This window comes from Ascidiella aspersa, chromosome 4, assembly GCF_963924565.1.
Source record: "Ascidiella aspersa chromosome 4, kaAscAspe10.2, whole genome shotgun sequence".
NCBI lineage: Eukaryota > Metazoa > Chordata > Ascidiacea > Phlebobranchia > Ascidiidae > Ascidiella > Ascidiella aspersa.
This window is the reverse complement of record NC_139450.1, coordinates 24,340,743-24,355,640: the sequence shown is the minus strand read 5'-3', so window position 1 is coordinate 24,355,640 and position 14,898 is coordinate 24,340,743. Positions and strand designations below refer to the sequence as shown.

The window sequence follows — 14,898 nt, the reverse complement described above, 5'->3', positions numbered from 1 at the left end:
TTCTAGACCAAAAAATGTTGACCAATACTGTCTACGACCAAACCAGGTTGAATGCACACGATCTCGTCCGATCTCGGAAGTTAAGCAACATCGGGATTGGTTGGTACTTGGATGGGGGACCGCCTAGGAATACCAATTGTCATAGGCAAAATATTATTTTTAAAATATATTTAAATGTTAGCATTTTAAAGATTTTAGACCAAAATATGTTTACCAACACTGTCTACGACCATACCAGGTTCAATGCACCCGATCTCGTCCGATCTCGGAAGTTAAGCAACGTTGGGATTGGTTAGTACTTGGATGGGTGACCGCCTAGGAATACCAATTGTCGTAGGCACAATATGATTTATTTAAGTTTTACATTTTTAAATAGATTAGACCATAAATGTTGACCAATACTGTCCACGACCATACCAGGTTGAATGCACCCGATCTCGTCCGATCTCGGAAGTTAAGCAACGTTAGGATTGGTTAGTACTTGGATGGGTGACCGCCTAGGAATACCAATTGTCGTAGGCACAATATGATTTATTTAAGTTTTTACATTTTTAAATAGATTAGACCATAAATGTTGACGATTAATGTCTACGACCCTACCAGGTTGAATGCACCCGATCTTGTCCGATCTCGAAAGTTAAGCAACGTCCGGATTGGTTAGTACTTGGATGGGTGACCGCCTAGGAATACCAATTGTCGTAGGCAAAATATGATTTATTTAAGTTTTTACTTTTTTAAATAGATTAGACGTAAAATGTTGAGAAATACTGCTTACGACCATACCAGGTTGAATGCACCCGATCTCGTCCGATCTCGGAAGTTAAGTAACGTCGGGATTGGTTAGTACTTGGATGGGTGACCGCATAGGAATTCCAATTGTCATAGGCAAAATATGATTTATAACATATATTTAAATGTTAACATTTTTGAAGATTTTAGACCAAAAAATGTTGACCAATACTGTCTACGACCATACCAAGTTGAATGCACCCGATCTCGTCCGATCTCGGAAGTTAAGCAACGGCGGGATTGGTTAGTACTTGGATGGGTGACCGCATAGGAATTCCAATTGTCATAGGCAAAATATGATTTATAAAATATATTTAAATGTTAACATTTTTGAAGATTTTAGACCAAAAAATGTTGACCAATACTGTCTACGACCATACCAGGTTGAATGCACCCGATCTCGTCCGATCTCGGAAGTTAAGCAACGTCGGGATTGGTTAGTACTTGGATGGGTGACCGCCTAGCAATACCAATTGTCATAGGCAAAATATGATTTTTAAAATATATTTAAATGTTAACATTTTTAAAGATTCTAGACCAAAAAATGTTGACCAATACTGTCTACGACCAAACCAGGTTGAATGCACACGATCTCGTCCGATCTCGGAAGTTAAGCAACATCGGGATTGGTTGGTACTTGGATGGGGGACCGCCTAGGAATACCAATTGTCATAGGCAAAATATTATTTTTAAAATATATTTGAATGTTAGCATTTTAAAGATTTTAGACCAAAATATGTTTACCAACACTGTCTACGACCATACCAGGTTCAATGCACCCGATCTCGTCCGATCTCGGAAGTTAAGCAACGTTGGGATTGGTTAGTACTTGGATGGGTGACCGCCTAGGAATACCAATTGTCGTAGGCACAATACGATTTATTTAAGTTTTACATTTTTAAATAGATTAGACCATAAATGTTGACCAATACTGTCCACGACCATACCAGGTTGAATGCACCCGATCTCGTCCGATCTCGGAAGTTAAGCAACGTTAGGATTGGTTAGTACTTGGATGGGTGACCGCCTAGGAATACCAATTGTCGTAGGCACAATATGATTTATTTAAGTTTTTACATTTTTAAATAGATTAGACCATAAATGTTGACGATTAATGTCTACGACCCTACCAGGTTGAATTCACCCGATCTTGTCCGATCTCGAAAGTTAAGCAACGTCCGGATTGGTTAGTACTTGGATGGGTGACCGCCTAGGAATACCAATTGTCGTAGGCAAAATATGATTTATTTAAGTTTTTACTTTTTTAAATAGATTAGACGTAAAATGTTGAGAAATACTGCTTACGACCATACCAGGTTGAATGCACCCGATCTCGTCCGATCTCGGAAGTTAAGTAACGTCGGGATTGGTTAGTACTTGGATGGGTGACCGCATAGGAATTCCAATTGTCATAGGCAAAATATGATTTATAACATATATTTAAATGTTAACATTTTTGAAGATTTTAGACCAAAAAATGTTGACCAATACTGTCTACGACCATACCAAGTTGAATGCACCCGATCTCGTCCGATCTCGGAAGTTAAGCAACGTCGGGATTGGTTAGTACTTGGATGGGTGACCGCCTAGGAATACCAATTGTCGTAGGCAAAATGTGATTTATTTAAGTTTTTACATTTTTAAATAGATTAGACCAAAAAATGTTGACCAATACTGGCTACGACCATACCAGGTTGAATGCACCCGATCTCGTCCGATCTCGGAAGTTAAGCAACGTCGGGATTGGTTAGTACTTGGATGGGTGACCGCCTAGGAATACCAATTGTCGTAGGCATAATATCATTTATTTAAGTTTTTACATTTTTAAATAGATTAGACCATAAATGTTGAGCAATACTGTCTACGACCATACCAGGTTGAATGCACCCTATCTCGTCCGATCTCGGAAGTTAAGCAACGTCGGGATTGGTTAGTACTTGGATGGGTGACGACCGCCTAGGAATACCAATTGTCGTAGGCAAAATATGATTTATTTAAGTTTTTACATTTTTATATAGATTAGACCAAAAAATGTTGACCAATACTGGCTACGAACATACCAGATTGAATGCACCCGATCTCGTCCGATCTCGGAAGTTAAGCAACGTCGGGATTGGTTAGTACTTGGATGGGTGACCGCCTAGGAATACCAATTGTCGTAGGCAAAATATGATTTATTTAAGTTTTTACATTTTTAAATAGATTAGACCAAAAAATGTTGACCAATACTGGCCACGACCATGCCAGGTTGAATGCACCCGATCTCGTCCGATCTCGGAAGTTAAGCAACGTCGGGATTGGTTAGTACTTGGATGGGTGACCGCATAGGAATTCCAATTGTCATAGGCAAAATATGATTTATAAAATATATTTAAATGTTAACATTTTTGAAGATTTTAGACCAAAAAATGTTGACCACTACTGTCTACGACCATACCAGGTTGAATGCACCCAATCTCGTCCGATCTCGGAAGTTGAGCAACGTCGGGATTGGTTAGTACTTGGATGGGTGACCGCCTAGCAATACCAATTGTCATAGGCAAAATATGATTTTTAAAATATATTTAAATGTTAACATTTTTAAAGATTTTAGACCAAAAAATGTTGACCAATACTGTCTACGACCATACCAGGTTGAACGCACCCGATCTCGTCCGATCTCGGAAGTTAAGCAACGTCGGGATTGGTTAGTACTTGGATGGGTGACCGCCTAGGAATACCAATTGTCGTAGGCATAATATCATTTATTTAAGTTTTTACATTTTTAAATAAATTAGACCATAAATGTTGACGAATACTGTCTACGACCATACCAGGTTGAATGCACCCGATCTCGTCCGATCTCGGAAGTTAAGCAACGTCGGGATTGGTTAGTACTTGGATGGGTGACCGCATAGCAATACCAATTGTCATAGGCAAAATATGATTTTTAAAATATATTTAAACGTTAACATTTTCAAAGATTTTAGACCAAAAAATTTTGACCAATACTGTCTACGACCATACCAGGTTGAATGCACCCGATCACGTCCGATCTCGGAAGTTAAGCAACGTTGGGATTGGTTAGTACTTGGATGGGTGACCGCCTAGGAATACCAATTGTCTTAGGCACAATATGATTTATTTAAGTTTTACATTTTTAAATAGATTAGACCATAAATGTTGACCAATACTGTCCACGACCATACCAGGTTGAATGCACACGATCTCGTCCGACCTCGGAAGTTAAGCAACGTCGGGATTGGTTAGTACTTGGATGGGTGACCGCCTAGGAATACCAATTGTCGTAGGCAAAATATGATTTATTTAAGTTTTTACATTTTTAAATAGATTAGACCAAAGGATGTTGACCAATACTGGCTACGACCATACCAGGTTGAATGCACCCGATCTCGTCCGATCTCGGAAGTTAAGCAACGTCGGGATTGGTTAGTACTTGGATTGGTGACCGCATAGCAATACCAATTGTCATAGGCAAAATATGATTTTTAAAATATATTTAAACGTTAACATTTTCAAAGATTTTAGACCAAAAAATTTTGACCAATACTGTCTACGACCATACCAGGTTGAATGCACCCGATCTCGTCCGATCTCGGAAGTTAAGCAACGTCGGGATTGGTTAGTACTTGGATGGGTGACCGCCTAGGAATACCAATTGTCGTAGGCATAATATCATTTATTTAAGTTTTTAAATTTTTAAATAGATTAGACCATAAATGTTGACCAATAGTGTCTACGACCATACCAGGTTGAATGCACCCGATCTCGTCCGATCTCGGAAGTTAAGCAACGTCGGGATTGGTTAGTACTTGGATGGGTGACCGCCTAGGAATACCAATTGTCGTAGGCAAAATATGATTTATTTAAGTTTTTACATTTTTAAATAGATTAGACCAAAAAATGTTGACTAATACTGGCTACGAACATACCAGGTTGAATGCACCCGATATCGTCCGATCTCGGAAGTTAAGCAACGTCGGGATTGGTTAGTACTTGGATGGGTGACCACCTAGGAATACCAATTGTCGTAGGCAAAATATGATTTATTTAAGTTTTTACATTTTTAAATAGATTAGACCTAAAAATGTTGACCAATACTGGCTACGACCATACCAGGTTGAATGCACCCCATCTCGTCCGATCTCGGAAGTTAAGCAACGTCGGGATTGGTTAGTACTTGGATGGGTGACCGCCTAGGAATACCAATTGTCGTAGGCACAATATGATTTGTTTAAGTTTTTACATTTTTAAATAGATTAGACCAAAAAATGTTGACCAATACTGGCTACGAACATACCAGGTTGAATGCACCCGATCTCGTCCGATCTCGGAAGTTAAGCAACGTCGGGATTGGTTAGTACTTGGATGGGTGACCGCCCAGCAATACCAATTGTCATAGGCAAAATATGATTTTTAAAATATATTTAAATGTTAACATTTTTAAAGATTTTTGACCAAAAAATTTTGACCAATACTGTCTACGACCATACCAGGTTGAATGCACCCGATCTCGTCCGATCTCGGAAGTTAATCAACGTCGGGATTGGTTAGTACTTGGATGGGTGACCGCCTAGGAATACCAATTGACGTAGGCAAAATATGATTTATTTAAGTTTTTACATTTTTAAATAGATTAGACCTAAAAATGTTGACCAATACTGCATACGACCATACCAGGTTGAATGCACCCGATCTCGTCCGATCTCGGAAGTTAAGCAACGTCGGGATTGGTTAGTACTTGGATGGGTGACCGCCTGGAATACCAATTGTCGTAGGCAAAATATGATTTATTTAAGTTTTTACATTTTTAAATAGATTAGACCAAAAAATGTTGACCAATCCTGGCTACGAACATACCAGGTTGAATGCACCCGATCTCGTCCGATCTCGGAAGTTAAGCAACGTCGGGATTGGTGAGTACTTGGATGGGTGACCGCCTAGGAATACCAATTGTCGTAGGCAAAATATGATTTATTTAAGTTTTTACATTTTTAAAAAGATTAGACCTAAAAATGTTGACCAATACTGCATACGACCATACCAGGTTGAATGCACCCCATCTCGTCTGATCTCGGAAGTTAAGCAACGTCGGGATTGGTTAGTACTTGGATGGGTGACCGCCTAGGAATACCAATTGTCGTTGGCACAATATGATTTGTTTAAGTTTTTACATTTTTAAATAGATTAGACCATAAATGTTGACCAATACTGTCTACGACCATACCAGGTTGAATGCACCCGATCTCGTCCGATCTCGGAAGTTAAGCAACGTCGGGATTGGTTAGTACTTGGATGGGTGACCGCATAGGAATTCCAATTGTCATAGGCAAAATATGATTTATAAAATATATTTAAATGTTAACATTTTTGAAGATTTTAGACCAAAAAATGTTGACCAATACTGTCTACGACCAAACCAGGTTGAATGCACACGATCTCGTCCGATCTCGGAAGTTAAGCAACATCGGGATTGGTTGCTACTTGGATGGGTGACCGCCTAGGAATACCAATTGTCATAGGCAAAATATTATTTTTAAAATATATTTAAATGTTAGCATTTTAAAGATTTTAGACCAAAAAATGTTTACCAACACTGTCTACGACCATACCAGGTTCAATGCACCCGATCACGTCCGATCTCGGAAGTTAAGCAACGTTGGGATTGGTTAGTACTTGGATGGGTGACCGCCTAGGAATACCAATTGTCTTAGGCACAATATGATTTATTTAAGTTTTACATTTTTAAATACATTAGACCATAAATGTTGACCAATACTGTCCACGACCATACCAGGTTGAATGCACACGATCTCGTCCGACCTCGGAAGTTAAGCAACGTCGGTATTGGTTAGTACTTGGATGGGTGACCGCCTAGGAATACCAATTGTCATAGGCAAAATATGACTTTTAAAATATATTTAAATGTTAACATTTTCAAAGATTTTAGACCAAAAAATGTTGACCAATACTGTCTACGACCATACCAGGTTGAATGCACCCGATCTCGTCCGATCTCGGAAGTTAAGCAACGTCGGGATTGGTTAGTACTTGGATGGGTGACCGCCTAGGAATACCAATTGTCGTAGGCATAATATGATTTATTTAAGTTTTTACATTTTTAAATAGATTAGACCAAAAATGTTGACCAATACTGTCTACGACCATACCAGGTTGAATGCACCCGATCTCGTCCGATCTCGGAAGTTAAGCAACGTCGGGATTGGTTAGTACTTGGATGGGTGACCGCCTAGGAATAGCAATTGTCGTAGGCAAAATATGATTTATTTAAGTTTTTACATTTTTAAATAGATTAGACCAAAAAATGTTGACTATTACTGGCTACGAACATACCAGGTTGAATGCACCCGATATCGTCCGATCTCGGAAGTTAAGCAACGTCGGGATTGGTTAGTACTTGGATGGGTGACCACCTAGGAATACCAATTGTCGTAGGCAAAATATGATTTATTTAAGTTTTTACATTTTTAAATAGATTAGACCTAAAAATGTTGACCAATACTGGCTACGACAATACCAGGTTGAATGCACCCCATCTCGTCCGATCTCGGAAGTTAAGCAACGTCGGGATTTGTTAGTACTTGGATGGGTGACCGCCTTGGAATACCAATTGTCGTAGGCACAATATGATTTGTTTAAGTTTTTACATTTTTAAATAGATTAGATCATAAATGTTGACCAATACTGTCTACGACCATACCAGGTTGAATGCACCCGATCTCGTCCGATCTCGGAAGTTAAGCAACGTCGGGATTGGTTAGTACTTGGATGGGTGACCGCCTAGGAATACCAATTGTCGTAGGCAAAATATGATTTATTTAAGTTTTTACTTTTTTAAATAGATTAGACGTAAAATGTTGAGAAATACTGCTTACGACCATACCAGGTTGAATGCACCCGATCTCGTCCGATCTCGGAAGTTAAGTAACGTCGGGATTGGTTAGTACTTGGATGGGTGACCGCCTAGCAATACCAATTGTCATAGGCAAAATATGATTTTTAAAATATATTTAAATGTTAACATTTTTAAAGATTTTAGATCAAAAAATGTTGACCAATACTGTCTACGACCATACCAGGTTGAATGCACCCGATCTCGTCCGATCTCGGAAGTTAAGCAACGTCGGGATTGGTTAGTACTTGGATGGGTGACCGCCTAGGAATACCAATTGTCGTAGGCAAAATATGATTTATTTAAGTTTTTACATTTTTAAATAGATTAAACCTAAAAATGTTGACCAATACTGCATACGACCATACCAGGTTGAATGCACCCCATCTCGTCCGATCTCGGAAGTTAAGCAACGTCGGGATTGGTTAGTACTTGGATGGGTGACCGCCTAGGAATACCAATTGTCGTAGGCACAATATGATTTGTTTAAGTTTTTACATTTTTAAATAGATTAGACCATAAATGTTGACCAATACTGTCCACGACCATACCAGGTTGAATGCACCCGATCTCGTCCGATCTCGGAAGTTAAGCAACGTCGGGATTGGTTAGTACTTGGATGGGTGACCGCCTAGGAATACCAATTGTCGTAGGCAAAATATGATTTATTTAAGTTTTTACATTTTTAAATAGATTAGACCTAAAAATGTTGACCAATACTGCATACGACCATACCAGGTTGAATGCACCCGATCTCGTCCGATCTCGGAAGTTAAGCAACGTCGGGATTGGTTAGTACTTGGATGGGTGACCGCCTGGAATACCAATTGTCGTAGGCAAAATATGATTTATTTAAGTTTTTACATTTTTAAATAGATTAGACCAAAAAATGTTGACCAATACTGGCTACGAACATACCAGGTTGAATGCACCCGATCTCGTCCGATCTCGGAAGTTAAGCAACGTCGGGATTGGTGAGTACTTGGATGGGTGACCGCCTAGGAATACCAATTGTCGTAGGCAAAATATGATTTATTTAAGTTTTTACATTTTTAAAAAGATTAGACCTAAAAATGTTGACCAATACTGCATACGACCATACCAGGTTGAATGCACCCCATCTCGTCTGATCTCGGAAGTTAAGCAACGTCGGGATTGGTTAGTACTTGGATGGGTGACCGCCTAGGAATACCAATTGTCGTTGGCACAATATGATTTGTTTAAGTTTTTACATTTTTAAATAGATTAGACCATAAATGTTGACCAATACTGTCTACGACCATACCAGGTTGAATGCACCCGATCTCGTCCGATCTCGGAAGTTAAGCAACGTCGGGATTGGTTAGTACTTGGATGGGTGACCGCCTAGGAATACCAATTGCCGTAGGCAAAATATGATTTATTTAAGTTTTTACTTTTTTAAATAGATTAGACGTAAAATGTTGAGAAATACTGCTTACGACCATACCAGGTTGAATGCACCCGATCTCGTCCGATCTCGGAAGTTAAGCAACGTCGGGATTGGTTAGTACTTGGATGGGTGACCGCATAGGAATTCCAATTGTCATAGGCAAAATATGATTTATAAAATATATTTAAATGTTAACATTTTTGAAGATTTTAGACCAAAAAATGTTGACCAATACTGTCTACGACCAAACCAGGTTGAATGCACACGATCTCGTCCGATCTCGGAAGTTAAGCAACATCGGGATTGGTTGCTACTTGGATGGGTGACCGCCTAGGAATACCAATTGTCATAGGCAAAATATTATTTTTAAAATATATTTAAATGTTAGCATTTTAAAGATTTTAGACCAAAAAATGTTTACCAACACTGTCTACGACCATACCAGGTTCAATGCACCCGATCACGTCCGATCTCGGAAGTTAAGCAACGTTGGGATTGGTTAGTACTTGGATGGGTGACCGCCTAGGAATACCAATTGTCTTAGGCACAATATGATTTATTTAAGTTTTACATTTTTAAATACATTAGACCATAAATGTTGACCAATACTGTCCACGACCATACCAGGTTGAATGCACACGATCTCGTCCGACCTCGGAAGTTAAGCAACGTCGGTATTGGTTAGTACTTGGATGGGTGACCGCCTAGGAATACCAATTGTCATAGGCAAAATATGACTTTTAAAATATATTTAAATGTTAACATTTTCAAAGATTTTAGACCAAAAAATGTTGACCAATACTGTCTACGACCATACCAGGTTGAATGCACCCGATCTCGTCCGATCTCGGAAGTTAAGCAACGTCGGGATTGGTTAGTACTTGGATGGGTGACCGCCTAGGAATACCAATTGTCGTAGGCATAATATGATTTATTTAAGTTTTTACATTTTTAAATAGATTAGACCAAAAATGTTGACCAATACTGTCTACGACCATACCAGGTTGAATGCACCCGATCTCGTCCGATCTCGGAAGTTAAGCAACGTCGGGATTGGTTAGTACTTGGATGGGTGACCGCCTAGGAATAGCAATTGTCGTAGGCAAAATATGATTTATTTAAGTTTTTACATTTTTAAATAGATTAGACCAAAAAATGTTGACTATTACTGGCTACGAACATACCAGGTTGAATGCACCCGATATCGTCCGATCTCGGAAGTTAAGCAACTTCGGGATTGGTTAGTACTTGGATGGGTGACCACCTAGGAATACCAATTGTCGTAGGCAAAATATGATTTATTTAAGTTTTTACATTTTTAAATAGATTAGACCTAAAAATGTTGACCAATACTGGCTACGACCATACCAGGTTGAATGCACCCCATCTCGTCCGATCTCGGAAGTTAAGCAACGTCGGGATTGGTTAGTACTTGGATGGGTGACCGCCTTGGAATACCAATTGTCGTAGGCACAATATGATTTGTTTAAGTTTTTACATTTTTAAATAGATTAGATCATAAATGTTGACCAATACTGTCTACGACCATACCAGGTTGAATGCACCCGATCTCGTCCGATCTCGGAAGTTAAGCAACGTCGGGATTGGTTAGTACTTGGATGGGTGACCGCCTAGGAATACCAATTGTCGTAGGCAAAATATGATTTATTTAAGTTTTTACTTTTTTAAATAGATTAGACGTAAAATGTTGAGAAATACTGCTTACGACCATACCAGGTTGAATGCACCCGATCTCGTCCGATCTCGGAAGTTAAGTAACGTCGGGATTGGTTAGTACTTGGATGGGTGACCGCCTAGCAATACCAATTGTCATAGGCAAAATATGATTTTTAAAATATATTTAAATGTTAACATTTTTAAAGATTTTAGACCAAAAAATGTTGACCAATACTGTCTACGACCATACCAGGTTGAATGCACCCGATCTCGTCCGATCTCGGAAGTTAAGCAACGTCGGGATTGGTTAGTACTTGGATGGGTGACCGCCTAGGAATACCAATTGTCGTAGGCAAAATATGATTTATTTAAGTTTTTACATTTTTAAATAGATTAAACCTAAAAATGTTGACCAATACTGCATACGACCATACCAGGTTGAATGCACCCCATCTCGTCCGATCTCGGAAGTTAAGCAACGTCGGGATTGGTTAGTACTTGGATGGGTGACCGCCTAGGAATACCAATTGTCGTAGGCACAATATGATTTGTTTAAGTTTTTACATTTTTAAATAGATTAGACCATAAATGTTGACCAATACTGTCCACGACCATACCAGGTTGAATGCACCCGATCTCGTCCGATCTCGGAAGTTAAGCAACGTCGGGATTGGTTAGTACTTGGATGGGTGACCGCCTAGGAATACCAATTGTCGTAGGCAAAATATGATTTATTTAAGTTTTTACATTTTTAAATAGATTAGACCTAAAAATGTTGACCAATACTGCATACGACCATACCAGGTTGAATGCACCCGATCTCGTCCGATCTCGGAAGTTAAGCAACGTCGGGATTGGTTAGTACTTGGATGGGTGACCGCCTGGAATACCAATTGTCGTAGGCAAAATATGATTTATTTAAGTTTTTACATTTTTAAATAGATTAGACCAAAAAATGTTGACCAATACTGGCTACGAACATACCAGGTTGAATGCACCCGATCTCGTCCGATCTCGGAAGTTAAGCAACGTCGGGATTGGTGAGTACTTGGATGGGTGACCGCCTAGGAATACCAATTGTCGTAGGCAAAATATGATTTATTTAAGTTTTTACATTTTTAAAAAGATTAGACCTAAAAATGTTGACCAATACTGCATACGACCATACCAGGTTGAATGCACCCCATCTCGTCTGATCTCGGAAGTTAAGCAACGTCGGGATTGGTTAGTACTTGGATGGGTGACCGCCTAGGAATACCAATTGTCGTTGGCACAATATGATTTGTTTAAGTTTTTACATTTTTAAATAGATTAGACCATAAATGTTGACCAATACTGTCTACGACCATACCAGGTTGAATGCACCCGATCTCGTCCGATCTCGGAAGTTAAGCAACGTCGGGATTGGTTAGTACTTGGATGGGTGACCGCCTAGGAATACCAATTGCCGTAGGCAAAATATGATTTATTTAAGTTTTTACTTTTTTAAATAGATTAGACGTAAAATGTTGAGAAATACTGCTTACGACCATACCAGGTTGAATGCACCCGATCTCGTCCGATCTCGGAAGTTAAGCAACGTCGGGATTGGTTAGTACTTGGATGGGTGACCGCATAGGAATTCCAATTGTCATAGGCAAAATATGATTTATAAAATATATTTAAATGTTAACATTTTTGAAGATTTTAGACCAAAAAATGTTGACCAATACTGTCTACGACCAAACCAGGTTGAATGCACACGATCTCGTCCGATCTCGGAAGTTAAGCAACATCGGGATTGGTTGCTACTTGGATGGGTGACCGCCTAGGAATACCAATTGTCATAGGCAAAATATTATTTTTAAAATATATTTAAATGTTAGCATTTTAAAGATTTTAGACCAAAAAATGTTTACCAACACTGTCTACGACCATACCAGGTTCAATGCACCCGATCTCGTCCGATCTCGGAAGTTAAGCAACGTTGGGATTGGTGAGTACTTGGATGGGTGACCGCCTAGGAATACCAATTGTCGCAGGCACAATATGATTTATTTAAGTTTTACATTTTTAAATTGATTAGACCATAAATGTTGACCAATACTGTCCAAGACCATACCAGGTTGAATGCACACGATCTCGTCCGATCTCGGAAGTTAAGCAACGTCGGGATTGGTTAGTACTTGGATGGGTGACCGCCTAGGAATACCAATTGTCGTAGGCACAATATGATTGATTTAAGTTTTTACATTTTTAAATAGATTAGACCATAAATGTTGACGATTACTGTCTACGACCATACCAGGTTGAATGCACCCGATCTCGTCCGATCTCGGAAGTTAAGCAACGTCGGGATTGGTTAGTACTTGGATGGGTAACCGCCTAGGAATACCAATTGCCGTAGGCAAAATATGATTTATTTAAGTTTTTACTTTTTTAAATAGATTAGACGTAAAATGTTGAGAAATACTGCTTACGACCATACCAGGTTGAATGCACCCGATCTCGTCCGATCTCGGAAGTTAAGCAACGTCGGCATTGGTTAGTACTTGGATGGGTGACCGCATAGGAATTCCAATTGTCATAGGCAAAATATGATTTATAAAATATATTTAAATGTTAACATTTTTGAAGATTTTAGACCAAAAAATGTTGACCAATACTGTCTACGACCAAACCAGGTTGAATGCACACGATCTCGTCCGATCTCGGAAGTTAAGCAACATCGGGATTGGTTAGTACTTGGATGGGTGACCACCTAGGAATACCAATTGTCGTAGGCAAAATATGATTTATTTAAGTTTTTACATTTTTAAATAGATTAGACCTAAAAATGTTGACCAATACTGGCTACGACCATACCAGGTTGAATGCACCCCATCTCGTCCGATCTCGGAAGTTAAGCAACGTCGGGATTGGTTAGTACTTGGATGGGTGACCGCCTAGGAATACCAATTGTCGTAGGCACAATATGATTTGTTTAAGTTTTTACATTTTTAAATAGATTAGACCAAAAAATGTTGACCAATACTGGCTACGAACATACCAGGTTGAATGCACCCGATCTCGTCCGATCTCGGAAGTTAAGCAACGTCGGGATTGGTTAGTACTTGGATGGGTGACCGCCCAGCAATACCAATTGTCATAGGCAAAATATGATTTTTAAAATATATTTAAATGTTAACATTTTTAAAGATTTTAGACCAAAAAATTTTGACCAATACTGTCTACGACCATACCAGGTTGAATGCACCCGATCTCGTCCGATCTCGGAAGTTAAGCAACGTCGGGATTGGTTAGTACTTGGATGGGTGACCGCCTAGGAATACCAATTGACGTAGGCAAAATATGATTTATTTAAGTTTTTACATTTTTAAATAGATTAGACCTAAAAATGTTGACCAATACTGCATACGACCATACCAGGTTGAATGCACCCGATCTCGTCCGATCTCGGAAGTTAAGCAACGTCGGGATTGGTTAGTACTTGGATGGGTGACCGCCTGGAATACCAATTGTCGTAGGCAAAATATGATTTATTTAAGTTTTTACATTTTTAAATAGATTAGACCAAAAAATGTTGACCAATCCTGGCTACGAACATACCAGGTTGAATGCACCCGATCTCGTCCGATCTCGGAAGTTAAGCAACGTCGGGATTGGTGAGTACTTGGATGGGTGACCGCCTAGGAATACCAATTGTCGTAGGCAAAATATGATTTATTTAAGTTTTTACATTTTTAAAAAGATTAGACCTAAAAATGTTGACCAATACTGCATACGACCATACCAGGTTGAATGCACCCCATCTCGTCTGATCTCGGAAGTTAAGCAACGTCGGGATTGGTTAGTACTTGGATGGGTGACCGCCTAGGAATACCAATTGTCGTTGGCACAATATGATTTGTTTAAGTTTTTACATTTTTAAATAGATTAGACCATAAATGTTGACCAATACTGTCTACGACCATACCAGGTTGAATGCACCCGATCTCGTCCGATCTCGGAAGTTAAGCAACGTCGGGATTGGTTAGTACTTGGATGGGTGACCGCATAGGAATTCCAATTGTCATAGGCAAAATATGATTTATAAAATATATTTAAATGTTAACATTTTTGAAGATTT

General features: G+C 39.1%; 34 non-coding genes and 46 pseudogenes across 34 annotated transcripts; all 80 read left to right on the top strand.

Annotated features, from left to right (window-relative positions):
* The first annotated feature begins 29 nt into the window (after positions 1 to 29).
* On the top strand, positions 30 to 148 carry LOC146153790 (5S ribosomal RNA; annotated as a pseudogene).
* A 73-nt stretch (positions 149 to 221) lies between these two features.
* LOC146153789 (5S ribosomal RNA) lies at positions 222 to 340 on the top strand. Its single transcript, XR_014497535.1, has one exon. It is a non-coding gene; the product is annotated as a 5S ribosomal RNA (ribosomal RNA).
* Positions 341 to 403: 63 nt separating this feature from the next.
* LOC146153788 (5S ribosomal RNA) lies at positions 404 to 522 on the top strand. Its single transcript, XR_014498510.1, has one exon. It is a non-coding gene; the product is annotated as a 5S ribosomal RNA (ribosomal RNA).
* Positions 523 to 586: 64 nt separating this feature from the next.
* On the top strand, positions 587 to 705 carry LOC146153787 (5S ribosomal RNA; annotated as a pseudogene).
* A 64-nt stretch (positions 706 to 769) lies between these two features.
* On the top strand, positions 770 to 888 carry LOC146153786 (5S ribosomal RNA; annotated as a pseudogene).
* A 74-nt stretch (positions 889 to 962) lies between these two features.
* LOC146153785 (5S ribosomal RNA) lies at positions 963 to 1,081 on the top strand. Its single transcript, XR_014498445.1, has one exon. It is a non-coding gene; the product is annotated as a 5S ribosomal RNA (ribosomal RNA).
* A 74-nt stretch (positions 1,082 to 1,155) lies between these two features.
* Positions 1,156 to 1,274, top strand: LOC146153784 (5S ribosomal RNA; annotated as a pseudogene).
* A 74-nt stretch (positions 1,275 to 1,348) lies between these two features.
* On the top strand, positions 1,349 to 1,467 carry LOC146153783 (5S ribosomal RNA; annotated as a pseudogene).
* A 73-nt stretch (positions 1,468 to 1,540) lies between these two features.
* On the top strand, positions 1,541 to 1,659 carry LOC146153782 (5S ribosomal RNA). Its single transcript, XR_014497534.1, has one exon. It is a non-coding gene; the product is annotated as a 5S ribosomal RNA (ribosomal RNA).
* Positions 1,660 to 1,722: 63 nt separating this feature from the next.
* On the top strand, positions 1,723 to 1,841 carry LOC146153781 (5S ribosomal RNA). The gene has a single exon (XR_014498508.1). It is a non-coding gene; the product is annotated as a 5S ribosomal RNA (ribosomal RNA).
* A 64-nt stretch (positions 1,842 to 1,905) lies between these two features.
* Positions 1,906 to 2,024, top strand: LOC146153780 (5S ribosomal RNA; annotated as a pseudogene).
* A 64-nt stretch (positions 2,025 to 2,088) lies between these two features.
* Positions 2,089 to 2,207, top strand: LOC146153779 (5S ribosomal RNA; annotated as a pseudogene).
* A 74-nt stretch (positions 2,208 to 2,281) lies between these two features.
* Positions 2,282 to 2,400, top strand: LOC146153778 (5S ribosomal RNA). The gene has a single exon (XR_014495382.1). It is a non-coding gene; the product is annotated as a 5S ribosomal RNA (ribosomal RNA).
* A 65-nt stretch (positions 2,401 to 2,465) lies between these two features.
* On the top strand, positions 2,466 to 2,584 carry LOC146153777 (5S ribosomal RNA). Its single transcript, XR_014496262.1, has one exon. It is a non-coding gene; the product is annotated as a 5S ribosomal RNA (ribosomal RNA).
* A 64-nt stretch (positions 2,585 to 2,648) lies between these two features.
* On the top strand, positions 2,649 to 2,770 carry LOC146153776 (5S ribosomal RNA; annotated as a pseudogene).
* A 65-nt stretch (positions 2,771 to 2,835) lies between these two features.
* On the top strand, positions 2,836 to 2,954 carry LOC146153775 (5S ribosomal RNA; annotated as a pseudogene).
* Positions 2,955 to 3,019: 65 nt separating this feature from the next.
* Positions 3,020 to 3,138, top strand: LOC146153774 (5S ribosomal RNA; annotated as a pseudogene).
* Positions 3,139 to 3,212: 74 nt separating this feature from the next.
* On the top strand, positions 3,213 to 3,331 carry LOC146153773 (5S ribosomal RNA; annotated as a pseudogene).
* A 74-nt stretch (positions 3,332 to 3,405) lies between these two features.
* Positions 3,406 to 3,524, top strand: LOC146153772 (5S ribosomal RNA). Its single transcript, XR_014495468.1, has one exon. It is a non-coding gene; the product is annotated as a 5S ribosomal RNA (ribosomal RNA).
* A 64-nt stretch (positions 3,525 to 3,588) lies between these two features.
* LOC146153771 (5S ribosomal RNA) lies at positions 3,589 to 3,707 on the top strand (annotated as a pseudogene).
* A 74-nt stretch (positions 3,708 to 3,781) lies between these two features.
* LOC146153770 (5S ribosomal RNA) lies at positions 3,782 to 3,900 on the top strand. Its single transcript, XR_014498039.1, has one exon. It is a non-coding gene; the product is annotated as a 5S ribosomal RNA (ribosomal RNA).
* Positions 3,901 to 3,963: 63 nt separating this feature from the next.
* On the top strand, positions 3,964 to 4,082 carry LOC146153769 (5S ribosomal RNA; annotated as a pseudogene).
* A 65-nt stretch (positions 4,083 to 4,147) lies between these two features.
* On the top strand, positions 4,148 to 4,266 carry LOC146153768 (5S ribosomal RNA; annotated as a pseudogene).
* Positions 4,267 to 4,340: 74 nt separating this feature from the next.
* Positions 4,341 to 4,459, top strand: LOC146153767 (5S ribosomal RNA). The gene has a single exon (XR_014494964.1). It is a non-coding gene; the product is annotated as a 5S ribosomal RNA (ribosomal RNA).
* A 64-nt stretch (positions 4,460 to 4,523) lies between these two features.
* LOC146153766 (5S ribosomal RNA) lies at positions 4,524 to 4,642 on the top strand. Its single transcript, XR_014494961.1, has one exon. It is a non-coding gene; the product is annotated as a 5S ribosomal RNA (ribosomal RNA).
* Positions 4,643 to 4,707: 65 nt separating this feature from the next.
* Positions 4,708 to 4,826, top strand: LOC146153765 (5S ribosomal RNA; annotated as a pseudogene).
* A 65-nt stretch (positions 4,827 to 4,891) lies between these two features.
* LOC146153764 (5S ribosomal RNA) lies at positions 4,892 to 5,010 on the top strand (annotated as a pseudogene).
* Positions 5,011 to 5,075: 65 nt separating this feature from the next.
* Positions 5,076 to 5,194, top strand: LOC146153763 (5S ribosomal RNA; annotated as a pseudogene).
* A 74-nt stretch (positions 5,195 to 5,268) lies between these two features.
* Positions 5,269 to 5,387, top strand: LOC146153762 (5S ribosomal RNA; annotated as a pseudogene).
* Positions 5,388 to 5,452: 65 nt separating this feature from the next.
* On the top strand, positions 5,453 to 5,570 carry LOC146153761 (5S ribosomal RNA). The gene has a single exon (XR_014497676.1). It is a non-coding gene; the product is annotated as a 5S ribosomal RNA (ribosomal RNA).
* A 65-nt stretch (positions 5,571 to 5,635) lies between these two features.
* LOC146153760 (5S ribosomal RNA) lies at positions 5,636 to 5,754 on the top strand (annotated as a pseudogene).
* A 65-nt stretch (positions 5,755 to 5,819) lies between these two features.
* Positions 5,820 to 5,938, top strand: LOC146153759 (5S ribosomal RNA; annotated as a pseudogene).
* A 64-nt stretch (positions 5,939 to 6,002) lies between these two features.
* On the top strand, positions 6,003 to 6,121 carry LOC146153758 (5S ribosomal RNA). The gene has a single exon (XR_014497712.1). It is a non-coding gene; the product is annotated as a 5S ribosomal RNA (ribosomal RNA).
* Positions 6,122 to 6,195: 74 nt separating this feature from the next.
* On the top strand, positions 6,196 to 6,314 carry LOC146153757 (5S ribosomal RNA; annotated as a pseudogene).
* Positions 6,315 to 6,387: 73 nt separating this feature from the next.
* On the top strand, positions 6,388 to 6,506 carry LOC146153756 (5S ribosomal RNA; annotated as a pseudogene).
* A 63-nt stretch (positions 6,507 to 6,569) lies between these two features.
* Positions 6,570 to 6,688, top strand: LOC146153755 (5S ribosomal RNA; annotated as a pseudogene).
* Positions 6,689 to 6,762: 74 nt separating this feature from the next.
* Positions 6,763 to 6,881, top strand: LOC146153754 (5S ribosomal RNA). Its single transcript, XR_014494959.1, has one exon. It is a non-coding gene; the product is annotated as a 5S ribosomal RNA (ribosomal RNA).
* A 64-nt stretch (positions 6,882 to 6,945) lies between these two features.
* Positions 6,946 to 7,064, top strand: LOC146153753 (5S ribosomal RNA). The gene has a single exon (XR_014496683.1). It is a non-coding gene; the product is annotated as a 5S ribosomal RNA (ribosomal RNA).
* A 65-nt stretch (positions 7,065 to 7,129) lies between these two features.
* On the top strand, positions 7,130 to 7,248 carry LOC146153752 (5S ribosomal RNA; annotated as a pseudogene).
* Positions 7,249 to 7,313: 65 nt separating this feature from the next.
* LOC146153751 (5S ribosomal RNA) lies at positions 7,314 to 7,432 on the top strand (annotated as a pseudogene).
* A 64-nt stretch (positions 7,433 to 7,496) lies between these two features.
* On the top strand, positions 7,497 to 7,615 carry LOC146153750 (5S ribosomal RNA). Its single transcript, XR_014494958.1, has one exon. It is a non-coding gene; the product is annotated as a 5S ribosomal RNA (ribosomal RNA).
* A 64-nt stretch (positions 7,616 to 7,679) lies between these two features.
* On the top strand, positions 7,680 to 7,798 carry LOC146153749 (5S ribosomal RNA; annotated as a pseudogene).
* Positions 7,799 to 7,872: 74 nt separating this feature from the next.
* On the top strand, positions 7,873 to 7,991 carry LOC146153748 (5S ribosomal RNA). The gene has a single exon (XR_014494956.1). It is a non-coding gene; the product is annotated as a 5S ribosomal RNA (ribosomal RNA).
* Positions 7,992 to 8,056: 65 nt separating this feature from the next.
* LOC146153747 (5S ribosomal RNA) lies at positions 8,057 to 8,175 on the top strand (annotated as a pseudogene).
* A 64-nt stretch (positions 8,176 to 8,239) lies between these two features.
* Positions 8,240 to 8,358, top strand: LOC146153746 (5S ribosomal RNA). The gene has a single exon (XR_014496800.1). It is a non-coding gene; the product is annotated as a 5S ribosomal RNA (ribosomal RNA).
* Positions 8,359 to 8,423: 65 nt separating this feature from the next.
* On the top strand, positions 8,424 to 8,541 carry LOC146153745 (5S ribosomal RNA). The gene has a single exon (XR_014497675.1). It is a non-coding gene; the product is annotated as a 5S ribosomal RNA (ribosomal RNA).
* A 65-nt stretch (positions 8,542 to 8,606) lies between these two features.
* LOC146153744 (5S ribosomal RNA) lies at positions 8,607 to 8,725 on the top strand (annotated as a pseudogene).
* Positions 8,726 to 8,790: 65 nt separating this feature from the next.
* On the top strand, positions 8,791 to 8,909 carry LOC146153743 (5S ribosomal RNA; annotated as a pseudogene).
* A 64-nt stretch (positions 8,910 to 8,973) lies between these two features.
* Positions 8,974 to 9,092, top strand: LOC146153742 (5S ribosomal RNA). The gene has a single exon (XR_014496622.1). It is a non-coding gene; the product is annotated as a 5S ribosomal RNA (ribosomal RNA).
* A 64-nt stretch (positions 9,093 to 9,156) lies between these two features.
* Positions 9,157 to 9,275, top strand: LOC146153741 (5S ribosomal RNA). Its single transcript, XR_014497877.1, has one exon. It is a non-coding gene; the product is annotated as a 5S ribosomal RNA (ribosomal RNA).
* Positions 9,276 to 9,349: 74 nt separating this feature from the next.
* On the top strand, positions 9,350 to 9,468 carry LOC146153740 (5S ribosomal RNA; annotated as a pseudogene).
* Positions 9,469 to 9,541: 73 nt separating this feature from the next.
* Positions 9,542 to 9,660, top strand: LOC146153739 (5S ribosomal RNA; annotated as a pseudogene).
* A 63-nt stretch (positions 9,661 to 9,723) lies between these two features.
* On the top strand, positions 9,724 to 9,842 carry LOC146153738 (5S ribosomal RNA; annotated as a pseudogene).
* A 74-nt stretch (positions 9,843 to 9,916) lies between these two features.
* On the top strand, positions 9,917 to 10,035 carry LOC146153737 (5S ribosomal RNA). Its single transcript, XR_014494955.1, has one exon. It is a non-coding gene; the product is annotated as a 5S ribosomal RNA (ribosomal RNA).
* A 64-nt stretch (positions 10,036 to 10,099) lies between these two features.
* On the top strand, positions 10,100 to 10,218 carry LOC146153736 (5S ribosomal RNA). The gene has a single exon (XR_014496682.1). It is a non-coding gene; the product is annotated as a 5S ribosomal RNA (ribosomal RNA).
* Positions 10,219 to 10,283: 65 nt separating this feature from the next.
* On the top strand, positions 10,284 to 10,402 carry LOC146153735 (5S ribosomal RNA; annotated as a pseudogene).
* Positions 10,403 to 10,467: 65 nt separating this feature from the next.
* Positions 10,468 to 10,586, top strand: LOC146153734 (5S ribosomal RNA; annotated as a pseudogene).
* Positions 10,587 to 10,650: 64 nt separating this feature from the next.
* Positions 10,651 to 10,769, top strand: LOC146153733 (5S ribosomal RNA). The gene has a single exon (XR_014494954.1). It is a non-coding gene; the product is annotated as a 5S ribosomal RNA (ribosomal RNA).
* Positions 10,770 to 10,833: 64 nt separating this feature from the next.
* On the top strand, positions 10,834 to 10,952 carry LOC146153732 (5S ribosomal RNA; annotated as a pseudogene).
* Positions 10,953 to 11,026: 74 nt separating this feature from the next.
* On the top strand, positions 11,027 to 11,145 carry LOC146153731 (5S ribosomal RNA). The gene has a single exon (XR_014494953.1). It is a non-coding gene; the product is annotated as a 5S ribosomal RNA (ribosomal RNA).
* A 65-nt stretch (positions 11,146 to 11,210) lies between these two features.
* LOC146153730 (5S ribosomal RNA) lies at positions 11,211 to 11,329 on the top strand (annotated as a pseudogene).
* Positions 11,330 to 11,393: 64 nt separating this feature from the next.
* LOC146153729 (5S ribosomal RNA) lies at positions 11,394 to 11,512 on the top strand. Its single transcript, XR_014496799.1, has one exon. It is a non-coding gene; the product is annotated as a 5S ribosomal RNA (ribosomal RNA).
* A 65-nt stretch (positions 11,513 to 11,577) lies between these two features.
* LOC146153728 (5S ribosomal RNA) lies at positions 11,578 to 11,695 on the top strand. The gene has a single exon (XR_014497674.1). It is a non-coding gene; the product is annotated as a 5S ribosomal RNA (ribosomal RNA).
* Positions 11,696 to 11,760: 65 nt separating this feature from the next.
* LOC146153727 (5S ribosomal RNA) lies at positions 11,761 to 11,879 on the top strand (annotated as a pseudogene).
* Positions 11,880 to 11,944: 65 nt separating this feature from the next.
* LOC146153726 (5S ribosomal RNA) lies at positions 11,945 to 12,063 on the top strand (annotated as a pseudogene).
* Positions 12,064 to 12,127: 64 nt separating this feature from the next.
* On the top strand, positions 12,128 to 12,246 carry LOC146153725 (5S ribosomal RNA). The gene has a single exon (XR_014496621.1). It is a non-coding gene; the product is annotated as a 5S ribosomal RNA (ribosomal RNA).
* Positions 12,247 to 12,310: 64 nt separating this feature from the next.
* LOC146153724 (5S ribosomal RNA) lies at positions 12,311 to 12,429 on the top strand. The gene has a single exon (XR_014497876.1). It is a non-coding gene; the product is annotated as a 5S ribosomal RNA (ribosomal RNA).
* Positions 12,430 to 12,503: 74 nt separating this feature from the next.
* On the top strand, positions 12,504 to 12,622 carry LOC146153723 (5S ribosomal RNA; annotated as a pseudogene).
* Positions 12,623 to 12,695: 73 nt separating this feature from the next.
* LOC146153722 (5S ribosomal RNA) lies at positions 12,696 to 12,814 on the top strand (annotated as a pseudogene).
* Positions 12,815 to 12,877: 63 nt separating this feature from the next.
* On the top strand, positions 12,878 to 12,996 carry LOC146153721 (5S ribosomal RNA; annotated as a pseudogene).
* Positions 12,997 to 13,060: 64 nt separating this feature from the next.
* LOC146153720 (5S ribosomal RNA) lies at positions 13,061 to 13,179 on the top strand. The gene has a single exon (XR_014497239.1). It is a non-coding gene; the product is annotated as a 5S ribosomal RNA (ribosomal RNA).
* A 64-nt stretch (positions 13,180 to 13,243) lies between these two features.
* On the top strand, positions 13,244 to 13,362 carry LOC146153719 (5S ribosomal RNA; annotated as a pseudogene).
* Positions 13,363 to 13,436: 74 nt separating this feature from the next.
* Positions 13,437 to 13,555, top strand: LOC146153718 (5S ribosomal RNA). Its single transcript, XR_014498439.1, has one exon. It is a non-coding gene; the product is annotated as a 5S ribosomal RNA (ribosomal RNA).
* Positions 13,556 to 13,620: 65 nt separating this feature from the next.
* Positions 13,621 to 13,739, top strand: LOC146153717 (5S ribosomal RNA; annotated as a pseudogene).
* A 65-nt stretch (positions 13,740 to 13,804) lies between these two features.
* On the top strand, positions 13,805 to 13,923 carry LOC146153716 (5S ribosomal RNA; annotated as a pseudogene).
* A 74-nt stretch (positions 13,924 to 13,997) lies between these two features.
* On the top strand, positions 13,998 to 14,116 carry LOC146153715 (5S ribosomal RNA). The gene has a single exon (XR_014497247.1). It is a non-coding gene; the product is annotated as a 5S ribosomal RNA (ribosomal RNA).
* A 65-nt stretch (positions 14,117 to 14,181) lies between these two features.
* LOC146153714 (5S ribosomal RNA) lies at positions 14,182 to 14,299 on the top strand. The gene has a single exon (XR_014497673.1). It is a non-coding gene; the product is annotated as a 5S ribosomal RNA (ribosomal RNA).
* A 65-nt stretch (positions 14,300 to 14,364) lies between these two features.
* On the top strand, positions 14,365 to 14,483 carry LOC146153713 (5S ribosomal RNA; annotated as a pseudogene).
* Positions 14,484 to 14,548: 65 nt separating this feature from the next.
* On the top strand, positions 14,549 to 14,667 carry LOC146153712 (5S ribosomal RNA; annotated as a pseudogene).
* Positions 14,668 to 14,731: 64 nt separating this feature from the next.
* Positions 14,732 to 14,850, top strand: LOC146153711 (5S ribosomal RNA). Its single transcript, XR_014497711.1, has one exon. It is a non-coding gene; the product is annotated as a 5S ribosomal RNA (ribosomal RNA).
* Positions 14,851 to 14,898: the final 48 nt, after the last annotated feature.